The sequence below is a fragment of the Chrysemys picta genome, chromosome 9 (assembly GCF_011386835.1).
Source record: "Chrysemys picta bellii isolate R12L10 chromosome 9, ASM1138683v2, whole genome shotgun sequence".
Lineage (NCBI taxonomy): Eukaryota > Metazoa > Chordata > Testudines > Emydidae > Chrysemys > Chrysemys picta.
Genome location: NC_088799.1, coordinates 3794778 through 3804957, shown reverse-complemented (window position 1 = coordinate 3804957; position 10180 = coordinate 3794778). Strand labels below are relative to the sequence as shown.

Genomic DNA, 10180 nt, shown 5'->3' with positions numbered 1-10180 from the left:
TTTTAGGATTTGGCCATTAAGGGGATTAACAAGTACTAACGTTGCAGTCACAGATTAGCTCACCTCTTAGTGAGAAGGGCTGCGGAGATGCAGCAGCTGCTGCCACCTCTCCTGGCCAGGCCCGAGACAGCGGCATGGGCAGCCCCGTGGCCAGGGACCCGCTGCCTGCCACTCGCTAGGGTGCCTGCATCCCTGCCCCTTGGGAGAGCCCTGCCGGCATCCCGGTGCTGTGGACTGGGAGGGGACAAGAGGCCTGGGCATTTCCCCTGGCCCCAGGCGGGGCAGCTGGTGTCTGGACGCTGGGGCTTTTCATGGGGCCCGGCTTCCTCGGCACGCCTGGGCTGTGCCCTGTGCAGGGACTGGGACATGTCCCAGTGCGGCTGAAAATCATTCAGGGGCTGAACAGAATCATCCCTTGGACTCCCAGCTGGACCCCCTGAGCTAGGGGCTGAATCAGCAAGACATGGAGCACCCCAGAACTGGCCCCCACTAACAGTACTAAAAGGGTAGGGCCCAGATGCACAATGGTATTTTTAGGCTCCTAACTTCCACTGATTTCAGGGAGGCTCTGGGCCTAGATCCCTGGAACAATCTAGTTGCTTAGACAGCAGCTACAGTAGATTGTCTTATTACCATTGAACAGGGCTCAGGTGTGGTTCCTAAATGTCTGCAGCTGGTAGAACTAGCCCTCCAAACCTAGCCTCTCTCCCCTAGCTCCTGCAGCCTGGCAGTGAATCGCTGAGATCAGGTAAGTATTTCAAAGCAGTAGAAAGGAATATGGTGTCATTCTCAGAAATTAATAACATGCTTTTATGTGGGAACCTGACTGTTTTCCAGAGGGTTGTAAAGATCAAAGGTTTGAAATGGTGGATAATTGTAGGTGAGGGGAATAATGAACAGAAATGGTGTATGTGAAATAGAAATGTGGTGGCAGTACCAAACCCAGGCCTCAGATCTGAACCCCCTCGCTCAGCTTTAAGGAGTGGTTGATAGCCTGCCCGAGGTCTGGATCTTGTTAGCGAGCAAGCCTACAAATCCTAAAGTCCCACGTGTTCATGCTTGAAACGTGGCTCTAAAGCAAGAGACGTTAGTTTATGTGATCGGGAGCAAAATCTGGTGTGAGGAGAATAAACCAGCAGAGCTTCTGTAGGGAAAAGTTGTTCCCCTTCAATCTACTAGTTTTCTTTGTGTGTCAACAAAATAGTGAATAAAGTGGTAAAGGGCTGCCAGGCATTTGAAACTGGTGGAGAGACAGAAAAGGGTAAGAATAAACTGTTCTCAACAAAGCGACAGGCTGCCTGGGAGGTGAACTGGGTTCTGCACTGGATTTGGTGCTATTTAAGAGTGCTCTGAAAAAAAGATGAACTGTGAGGAAGGAAAATTTGCAGATAAGTTATTTAAGTTAGATGAGATGAAAGAAAACGGCAAGGGACTTCAAAGGGACCTGACCAAGCTAGTTAATGGGTAACATGACGAGCTGATGAAATTCAGAGTTGACAAATGAAAGGTAGAACACAGTGGAAAGGATGATAAGAAAAAAAAATACCCCACCCTCACACACACTTCTAAAGGAAGCGTGGGCACTCAAGAGAAAGACCTGGAGCCAGCTCCGTGCATATGTGTGCTGTGTGGTGGTCAGGAAAGCCAACAACCTGTCAGTATGAATAAAGAACGGGATAGGAAAATATAGTGGCAATATCATGCCATTACAGAAATGAGGGGCGGTCCCTGTCTGGAATACTGCGCCCACCCCGGAGATAGAGTGATGCATCAGAAATCGAAAGGGGCCAGAGACAAGTGCTGAAATGATTGGAAGCCTCGAAAGACTTCTGTATCAGGGTGACCTGAAAAGACTGGGCCAGTTTGGCTTATGGAGAGACAAATGAGAGGGATGTGATGAAGGTGTGAATGCTAATCAGCGGTCTAGAGAAGGGTGGGGGGAGAGTACTCCTGTTTGCCGTTTGTCTTATAGGTAAAAAGCATTACTTAAAGCTGGTCAAAGGAATCTTTTTTTTTTTTTTAAGATTCAAAATAATTAATTTGTGGAACTCTCTGCCACTAGATATTGAGTCTGAGATTTTAGTAGGAATAAAAAAGGCTCACACATTTTATTGGACAATGAGGATGATTAGCACAATTGTGGCAAGAACTATAAAACCTTAGAGACAAAGGGACATAAATTCATCTGCTGTCTCACACGAGCTAATCTCTTGGTTTAGAGGTAGGCTGAAATTTCTGCTCGAGGCTGATTATTCCACAACTGGCCAGCAGGGGGTGTCTTGCAATTTCCTCTGAAGCAGCTGTTCCTTGCCCCTTTAAGAGACGAGGTACTGGACTACAGAGACACTATTCTGCTGTGGAATGGCATTTCCCAAGAAATATTTTCTACTTCCGTGGTTCTTCTTTATGGTGCAGATTCACTGTTATCCCTGATGTATACTGCCCTTTTTACAAGCATCCGGGTGTTTTCCGGAATGACAAGATGTACGTATATACAGGTCACTTCACCCCCCACTGAAATGCAGCTGAATCTGGGGGGGGGGAATGTGGCAGTGGTTACAATGGCACTGGTGATGCTATGCAACTATTTGGGGCTCTGATTCAAAGGCAGGAAGCAATGACTGTATCCAGGTAACTCTCTCCTTGCTCTCTCTCCTTCCTGGCCCCAGCAGCCTCCATTTCCCATGTTTACAACATCTAGATCAAACTGTCCTGTCCTGATGTGCCATGAACCGCCATGGGCTGCCAGTTGGCCCTTCTTCGTGTAAAAGATACCTTGCTCCATCCCCTCACTGGTGGCTTACCCTTCACATGCCGACACAGGTTGGAAACAAGAAAGCCTTTAGTTAAGCAATTAGTTGCTGCCAACGCTGGCTCGGCCATGAGATAATTGAGTGCTTTTAAGTAACGTTTGGTTCTGAAATGTAGCAATTACCTCTGTAATTACTTGGACGTACCTTGAATGCTAACGATTTTTATGGCCACATGGAAGAGCGTTCCAGTTCCATGACTAAACCGACAGTGCTGGCGAACCGCGGCTAAGGGGAGCTGGGGAGGTGGAATATCTTTGTTAATGCCAGCCTAGACTGGGATCAAACTGGAGACTGACAACTGCAGCGTTCTCTATGTTGTGTCTAATCTTTGGGTGGCCCAGTCCACTGCTCAGCTCCCCATACTAATGCACATTAATATTTTAAAGTAGCTTTCGTGCAGTAGCAATCTCTGTTACCTGTATAAAGGCCAATCACCAGTAAGACTGCACAGTGAAGAGGACGGTATCTGAACTTAAATAGAACAGAGTTAGCCACTAGAGGGCAGCACAATTAAAAATATGAGCCAATCTGATTCCTTCCAGTGGTGGAGAGGGTTATAACGATTGACTTGTATGAGGGTAGCACCCGCTGAGATCGGAGTCCTGTTCTGCTGGGCGCTGTACAAACAGATAGTCACACACGCTCGCTGCCCCCCAGAACGTCCGGACTGACTGGCCGAGGCAGACAAAGGGTGGGTGAGAAAACAGAGGTGCAGAGAGAGGAAGGGACTTACTCGAGGTCCTCCAACCGGTCCGTGCCAGAGCTGGAAATATCATCCAGCCCCCTCCGGACTGCCTGTTGGATGCCCTCTGTACCATAGTGCCTCTCCTGATCCTGGACAGTGTTCACAAGCTCACTCACTAGTTCATTCTTTATATGTTGCCTGTTCTTCTCTCCCCGGCCCCGGACGTAATATAGAGTCCAAACTCAAGGACCCGATTTTGGTTACATGGGCTGCAGAATAAAGTCTAACATCACTTCATGAATGAAGACCTCTATAGATTGCCCATCCCTGTTCAGTCCTCCAGCTGTTCTCCGGCCCAATCCATCATACCCAGGGATGCAATGCCCCTTTTCTGTCTGTTTTCTAGACTAATCCATCCAACCAAGAGTTCTCGGGTTAAACATCCTTTCATGGCCTTTGCCAGCTTGTACAGGGTGCCATGACCACAGTAACTTTGTAATGTGAGTGACAAGGTCTTACCGATCTTCCAGTGTATGAATGGAGAGAAACTAGGGCCATGTCCCTCAAGAAGCAAAGGTTCTGATTTTAAAGCATACTTCTGGAGCCAAAGATGAGCCCAGAGCTGTCCTCCCCTGAGCACAAACCCATCAGGACAGCGCCTTAATGTTTGACACCGAAAACTACAGCTGCACTCTCAGCTCTGCCATGAGCACGCCGTCAGGACCAGGCTGTAGGAGAGGGAAATGGGGGATGCGGGGGTGGCGCAGGCCGACCTTCCTTTCTCCTGATCCTTTGAACAGCCATGCGTCAAATACGTCTTGCACCGTGTGTTGTGCCAATCGCCAGTATGCTGTAGGGGCGTCTGTTTCTTGTGCTAAAATATTTCAACTGGAGGTGAGGGTTGGTCTGGAGGCAAGAAAGCAAATACTTGCAAATGCTTGTACCGTAGTCCGATGGGTGGTGCAAATGCTGTAACAATTCCAGAGCATCAGTTATGTGTTAGGGGGTTTTTCTTCTAGACTGTTGGTAGAAAGCCCCTGAAACAGCATCAAGTTGTGACTCAGTGTTTTAACTTAATGTGGCATCAGCCCATGGGCGGGATGCTCCGGGATGCTCTGATACAATGCCATAACATTGTCGTGCAAGTGCCCTGGTGACACAATGTAGGGATTTGTCTTCCTGGAGAAATGAGCCAACTTAAAACAGCCTCTTTAATTACAAGCTATCAGCGCACTGGCCTCTGCGATAACAAAAGGCAACAGCAGAGGGTGGTGTTTAAATCCTGAAACCTCCCCTTGCTAACAGCCCATGGGGGAACCTGTGGCCTTGCTGGTTGCACATGGAAGAGGTTTTACATCTAAGTCTGCAGAAGATGTTCGGGTGGGTTTCCAGAAAGCCTGGATTTTCCCTGACTTTGTGCTCGGTGTGTTTGGTTTGCCATGAGCCTCCAATAAAGAACTGGAAAAAGGATCTCTGCTTCAGATGGTTAGAGAAGCCGGGGCATAGAGCGCTCCATCTGCTCTCAGGTTACCCATCATGGGCTGCAAACCCAGGGGATCTGCAAATCAGGTGAATAACATAGTTCACAAGAGCAGTCTCCTTGTGTCATGAAAACTCATTGCAGGAAAAGCAAGTGTGAGGCTAGGGATACCCAGTGTGCTAGGAACATGGATTTGTGCTCAGCAAATGTCTCATTAAATGTTAAATACATTGCCTGCCTGATGCTGGTTTTTCTGGGCTGCACAGTGCCTGCCAGTGCTCAGCCCCTCGGAGAGCCAGGCGGTAAGCTCCCCGTCCTTTAAACACCCAACTCTTTGGCTGTCCCCTCTCCCTGTACAGCGCTAACAAACAGTCGAGTCGGGAGAGGGGTTACACTATCCCAGCTGTAAAAGAAGTGAAAGGGAAGAGCAGGAATTGAAGCTTGTCCCTTGCTGAAAGAAACGTCCATTCACCAGATGGCAATAAGGGTGTGAGCTGCTTTCCCGGGGCATTCGAAACATGAGCAAGTACAGTAGCAAGTTGTCGGTGGTTTTTCATTTTTTTTTTCTTATTGCCCGAGGGAACAAATAACTCCATGCTGCTTAGCCCTTGGGCGGCCTGCTTCATAACTGCTCTACGTCAGTGGTAGCTGTGGGTTCCTAGCCCTGGTCTGACCCTGGCAGGGGAATGTAGCTGTGATCCACAGAGGGAGGAAGAGGATGGTGGGGTTAAGGAGGGAGGGGCAACTTTTGCTTGCTTCTCATGATCTAGGTGAACTCTAAGATGCTGTCCTTTCCTGCTGTGTGTTCTCTCTCTTGCTTTGCAACTCTCCAGTGTTTACCGTTGACAAGCTGCGAGCAGATGGACTGGCAAGAAGAGATCAATTTGACCCAAGAAGATGTCATTTGAGCAACAGCTGAGTCTTGTATTTCACCAGATGTCCCAGCTTTAACCCCTTAGCAACTTCAAGAAGCTCCATCTAAATGTTGTCAGTGGCTTAAAGACACTCAGTTACCGCAAGAAACCAGACCACAATGGCTACTGTTCAAACTTGCCTGATAAGCAAATATTTTAGTTTCCCAAATGCCTTGGCATAAGATCAGGAGAACCAGAGTGGGGCGGTGCATACACTTCCTCTGCCAGCCTGTATCAAAGCTCTGGAACTAGTATTCGCTGCCCTAAGGGCTAGTCCATGGTCCCTTTTCACTGTGTCTGTGTGTAACCACTTGATAGCATGGCTGGCTCAAAACCTAGCTGGTATCCACACATAGTCAATTAGTAATTATGGCAACTAACCACATGCCATCTTTCCCCAGCAACCTAAACTAATGCATGATCCTGTAAAGAGGTTGTTACATCAGGGAAGACAAGACCGCTGAGGAGTGTCCGGGGAAGTAGGGTGGTTGGTCGTCTTCCTTCCCAGCTGTCTCTGCATAGGGTATCCCGCAGTGCATTGCTCACATCCTGCTGGTTTAGCCTGTGCTGCCCCAAGCATGTCTTGTGCTGGGCTACTGTGGGATTGCTGGCCGGAGTTTTCCCAGAATGCAATGGCGGAGGAGGCCGGGTGATAGGTGTGGGTGGGCAAACCGGAGTGCGCTGTGAGGAAAGCTGCTTTATGGACACAACTCCACTGTATCTGTGGTGAGCTGCTCAGATGAGAGCGCGCCCTGGTTACCCACGCTTGGTTACGTTAACAGCACAGATGAGGTCTTGGGGCAATTAGCAGAGACACCTGCAGCCAGTGGGAGGAACTGAATCCTGAGGTGGTTGGCTTGGTCTAGTTAATACCATAAGAGTTGGCATTTGAGTTAAAAAGGGTGGTGATTTCATAGAGATGGGCCCGAGGCAGAGAGCCCCATAAAGTTCAGAGCTGGTCAAATCTGGTTTGTGGCCTCCTCTCTGCTTCCGAAAGGCTAATCCGAGCCATATGAAACTGTCGGCTCAGTCTGACGGGGCATGTGAGGAAACGTCCTCTGGGCTGGCCCAACCCAAGCTGCCCTGGGAGTCAGTGGTTCAAACGGACTCCAAAATGCCGTCCAAACTGCTGAGTCTATTCATCCGTCCACATGGCGATTGAGTGCAAAGCCCTACGTTGTCACCAGGGGCTCGTGTTCACTGGCGTGACTTGTGGAGCGGCGCCCCCTTCGGGTGAACTCAGCAAGGTTTCTCTGTAGATATCGGAAGGCCTTTGAGTTGGAGTCTTGTTTCTCTGTTTTCATAGCTACAGATTTCTATTTGCTGTAGGGCAGTTTCTGCCGTCCCTGCCCTCTCCCTACAGACCTGGACCACCCGTAAGAGAACACAGGCAGAGGCAAGCCGCAAAAAACCTGGCAGGGTGGGAGAACGTGCACGGCAGCTGCAAAACGCACCTGCAGAGTTGTGATCTACAAGGTCCTTCCATGGCCATGCCCCAGGGAGGGGTTGAGACAAGGGGATCTGTGGCTGCTTGGCTGGGCAAAGCACCCCTGCATAGAGCGGAGCAAGGGCTTGTCCTGTGGTCAGCTCCATGCTGAGAATAAAGCAATGCCAAAATGCACAGTGACTTTTTGGGGGGCCGGTGTGGTTAAAGGCCCCATGGGAAATGCAGCTCAGGCTCTGAGAAGCAGCAGCTAAAATATGTTGAGACTGAATCTGAAAGGCACAGTACAAACCAACCCAGTCCCTAAGCGTGGCATGCAATGAAGTCCCAGAGGAGGCTGCAGAAGGAGCACTGGACTTAGAAACGGGGCGCACAAAACAAATGCTGAGAAAAGAACCAGGGTGATTCTGCAACAACGGGGAGCAGTAGGAGCTGAACTGGGGAGACTGGGAATGCTGTGAACACCAGAATGGAGGGAACGTGCCCAGCAGAAGGCAAGCTGCCCGCCCTGCCTCCCAAGCGACAGACATTGCACTAATGGAGGATGTCCTGCAATGTGTAGAAGAAGAAGAAGAGATCAACGCAACCAAAGGGAGATCCAGGAGAAAAACCCCATGTTCCTTAAATTCAAGGCTCTAAGCAGGATCTCAGATCTTTCATCCTCCTCTTACCCGGCTGTAGGGCAGAGCCACAGTTAGCAAAAAGGAATCCACATACCGCTCTCGAGACTTACCAAACTCTACAAACGTTACTCTTGGAAAGTCCGCACCCTGCTAATAGTAGGTTCTTCAAACTGCCTTTGATTGCCCAAGAAAACCTGATTTCTTTAGCCTCAGTTAACCCATGGAACTCTTGGCCACAGGATTTGAATAAGGCCAAGAGCTTAGCAGGATTGACAACAAATAATTTGTACTGATATGAATTAGAGCTACAGCCACAGTAAAACTGGATGGTATGAGAGAATCCTAAGGGTTACAAATCCTTGTGCTTCAGGGCAAAAGACAATCTCGAACTGTTGGGGGGTGGGGAGTTTTGAGAACACTTGTCCCTGCTAGACAGGTTATTCCATAATTAGGCATCATTATGGGGCTGCCTTGTACCTTCCTCTGAAGCAGCTGTTGCATGCCACTGTTGGACCCAGATGTACCAGTTGGTTTAATGCAATGTGACAATTCCTCTCGTGGGACAAGCTTTGTGGAGACTAGACGTGTGTGCTCACTCCGACCACACACACACGCACACTATCTAGGCATTTATACGGCTCCCCGTTCTGTAGCATCTCTGAGTTCCTTTCTTGTGTGTTGAAGACCTTGGTATCTTTGTTTTGTTTTCCCACCAGAAATCTGACACCAAGCCATTTTTAAATCTCTCCCCATAAATCTTGGTATATCACTTCCTCTAAAACCAATAAATCCAGCACTATCACTTTCCAGCTCTAGCTTCTGTGAATCAGCTACACTGCTTGCTATCGTGTAAGGTTCCCAGAGAGACCCGAGGACGAGGGATAGCATCCGACGAGGGGCAGATTCCTGAATGGATGTCCTTTCCTATGGCAGTTACTATTTTAAATCACATTAATTCAAGGGAAACAATTGAAGTAATTCAGGGCCTGATTCTGCAGGGCGGTGACATCCCTCTGATGTCCGTGAGGGGCACTTAGCTCAGTGACCCCTGCCTCTGTAATGGGCTCTGTGGGGTTCAGATCTGCCCCTCTCATGCTGAAATGAGGGAGTGGAACAAAGCCCTCTTTGCAGGGGTTCTGCCAGTATCCTCTACGGCACGGGTAGGCATCCTATGGTACACGTGCCAAGGGTGGCACACGAGCTGATTTTCAGTGGCACTCACACTGCCCGGGTCCTGGCCACCGGTCCGGGGGGCTCTGCATTTTAATTTCATTTTAAATGAAGCTTCTTAAACATTTTAAAAACCTTATTTACTTTACATACAACAATAGTTTAGTTCTATATTCTAGACTTATAGAAAGAGACCTTCTAAAAACATTAAAATGTATGACTGGCACGTGAAACCTTAAACTAGAGTGAATAAAGGAAGACTTGGCACACCACTTCTGAAAGGTTGCCCGCCCCTGCTCTACGGGCACAGAGATTTTGGGGGCAACGAGCCAAGGTGCGAATCTACAGCGCACTCACCGGCCGCGCACCGTCTGGAGCCCGCTACCAAGCACTGGACGTTCCATAGCACACTTCAATGGAGTGCCGCTTCCGACAAATATTGAGGGCTAGGTATTCAGTGGGTGTCGGCCGGCATACATTGACTGCAATTAAATTGTGCCTGTTTACATCAGCTGAGGATCAGGCCCTTACTTTGCTGCAGGGTGTTGCTCTGTCACGAGGCTCTAAATGTAAGGCCCTAGGGGTACTCTCTTCCCTTCGTATCCATGTGAATTTGCTGCTTTTTGGACGGGCTTTCGAGGCGCAGGCCCTGGAAACTCCCAGGTTCAACAATGAGAGCTCAGCGCCAATGGCTGCAATGATGGCATTGCAGAAAATTTCCGCCTGAGTGTAGCTCAGACTGCCAAACTTTGGATGCCGGCATTTATACAAGCTGCCGAGCTGCTGTAGGACGTGTGTGCTGTTCACGCACAGGTCTCAGCTGGCTGCTACAGCAGGGTAAGCAAAGGGAGCTCTGAGGCTGAAAAGCATGTGTTTGCTATCCTGGGCGACTTGGCAGCCGTGTGTTTAGTGGTGCAAGCGCCCGTGTTTTTATTATCCTTAGTCCTGTCTTTTGAAGAGGAATTGCCTCTACAGTTACCCCTGCAAGGGGGAAAGCCTAACGACTGGTCCAACCCAATATCCCAGAGTCAAACACCTCTGTACATTAGGG

At 49.1% G+C, this 10180-nt stretch overlaps 1 long non-coding RNA gene across 1 annotated transcript in view; it reads left to right on the top strand.

Annotated features, from left to right (window-relative positions):
• Positions 1-640: 640 nt before the first annotated feature.
• The window catches only part of LOC135973619 (uncharacterized), a 58671-nt gene continuing 49131 nt past the window's right edge, over positions 641-10180 (top strand). Inside the window, exon 1 of the long non-coding RNA XR_010590529.1 lies at positions 641-748. This is a non-coding gene — a long non-coding RNA (uncharacterized LOC135973619). The remainder of the gene's footprint in view (positions 749-10180) is intronic.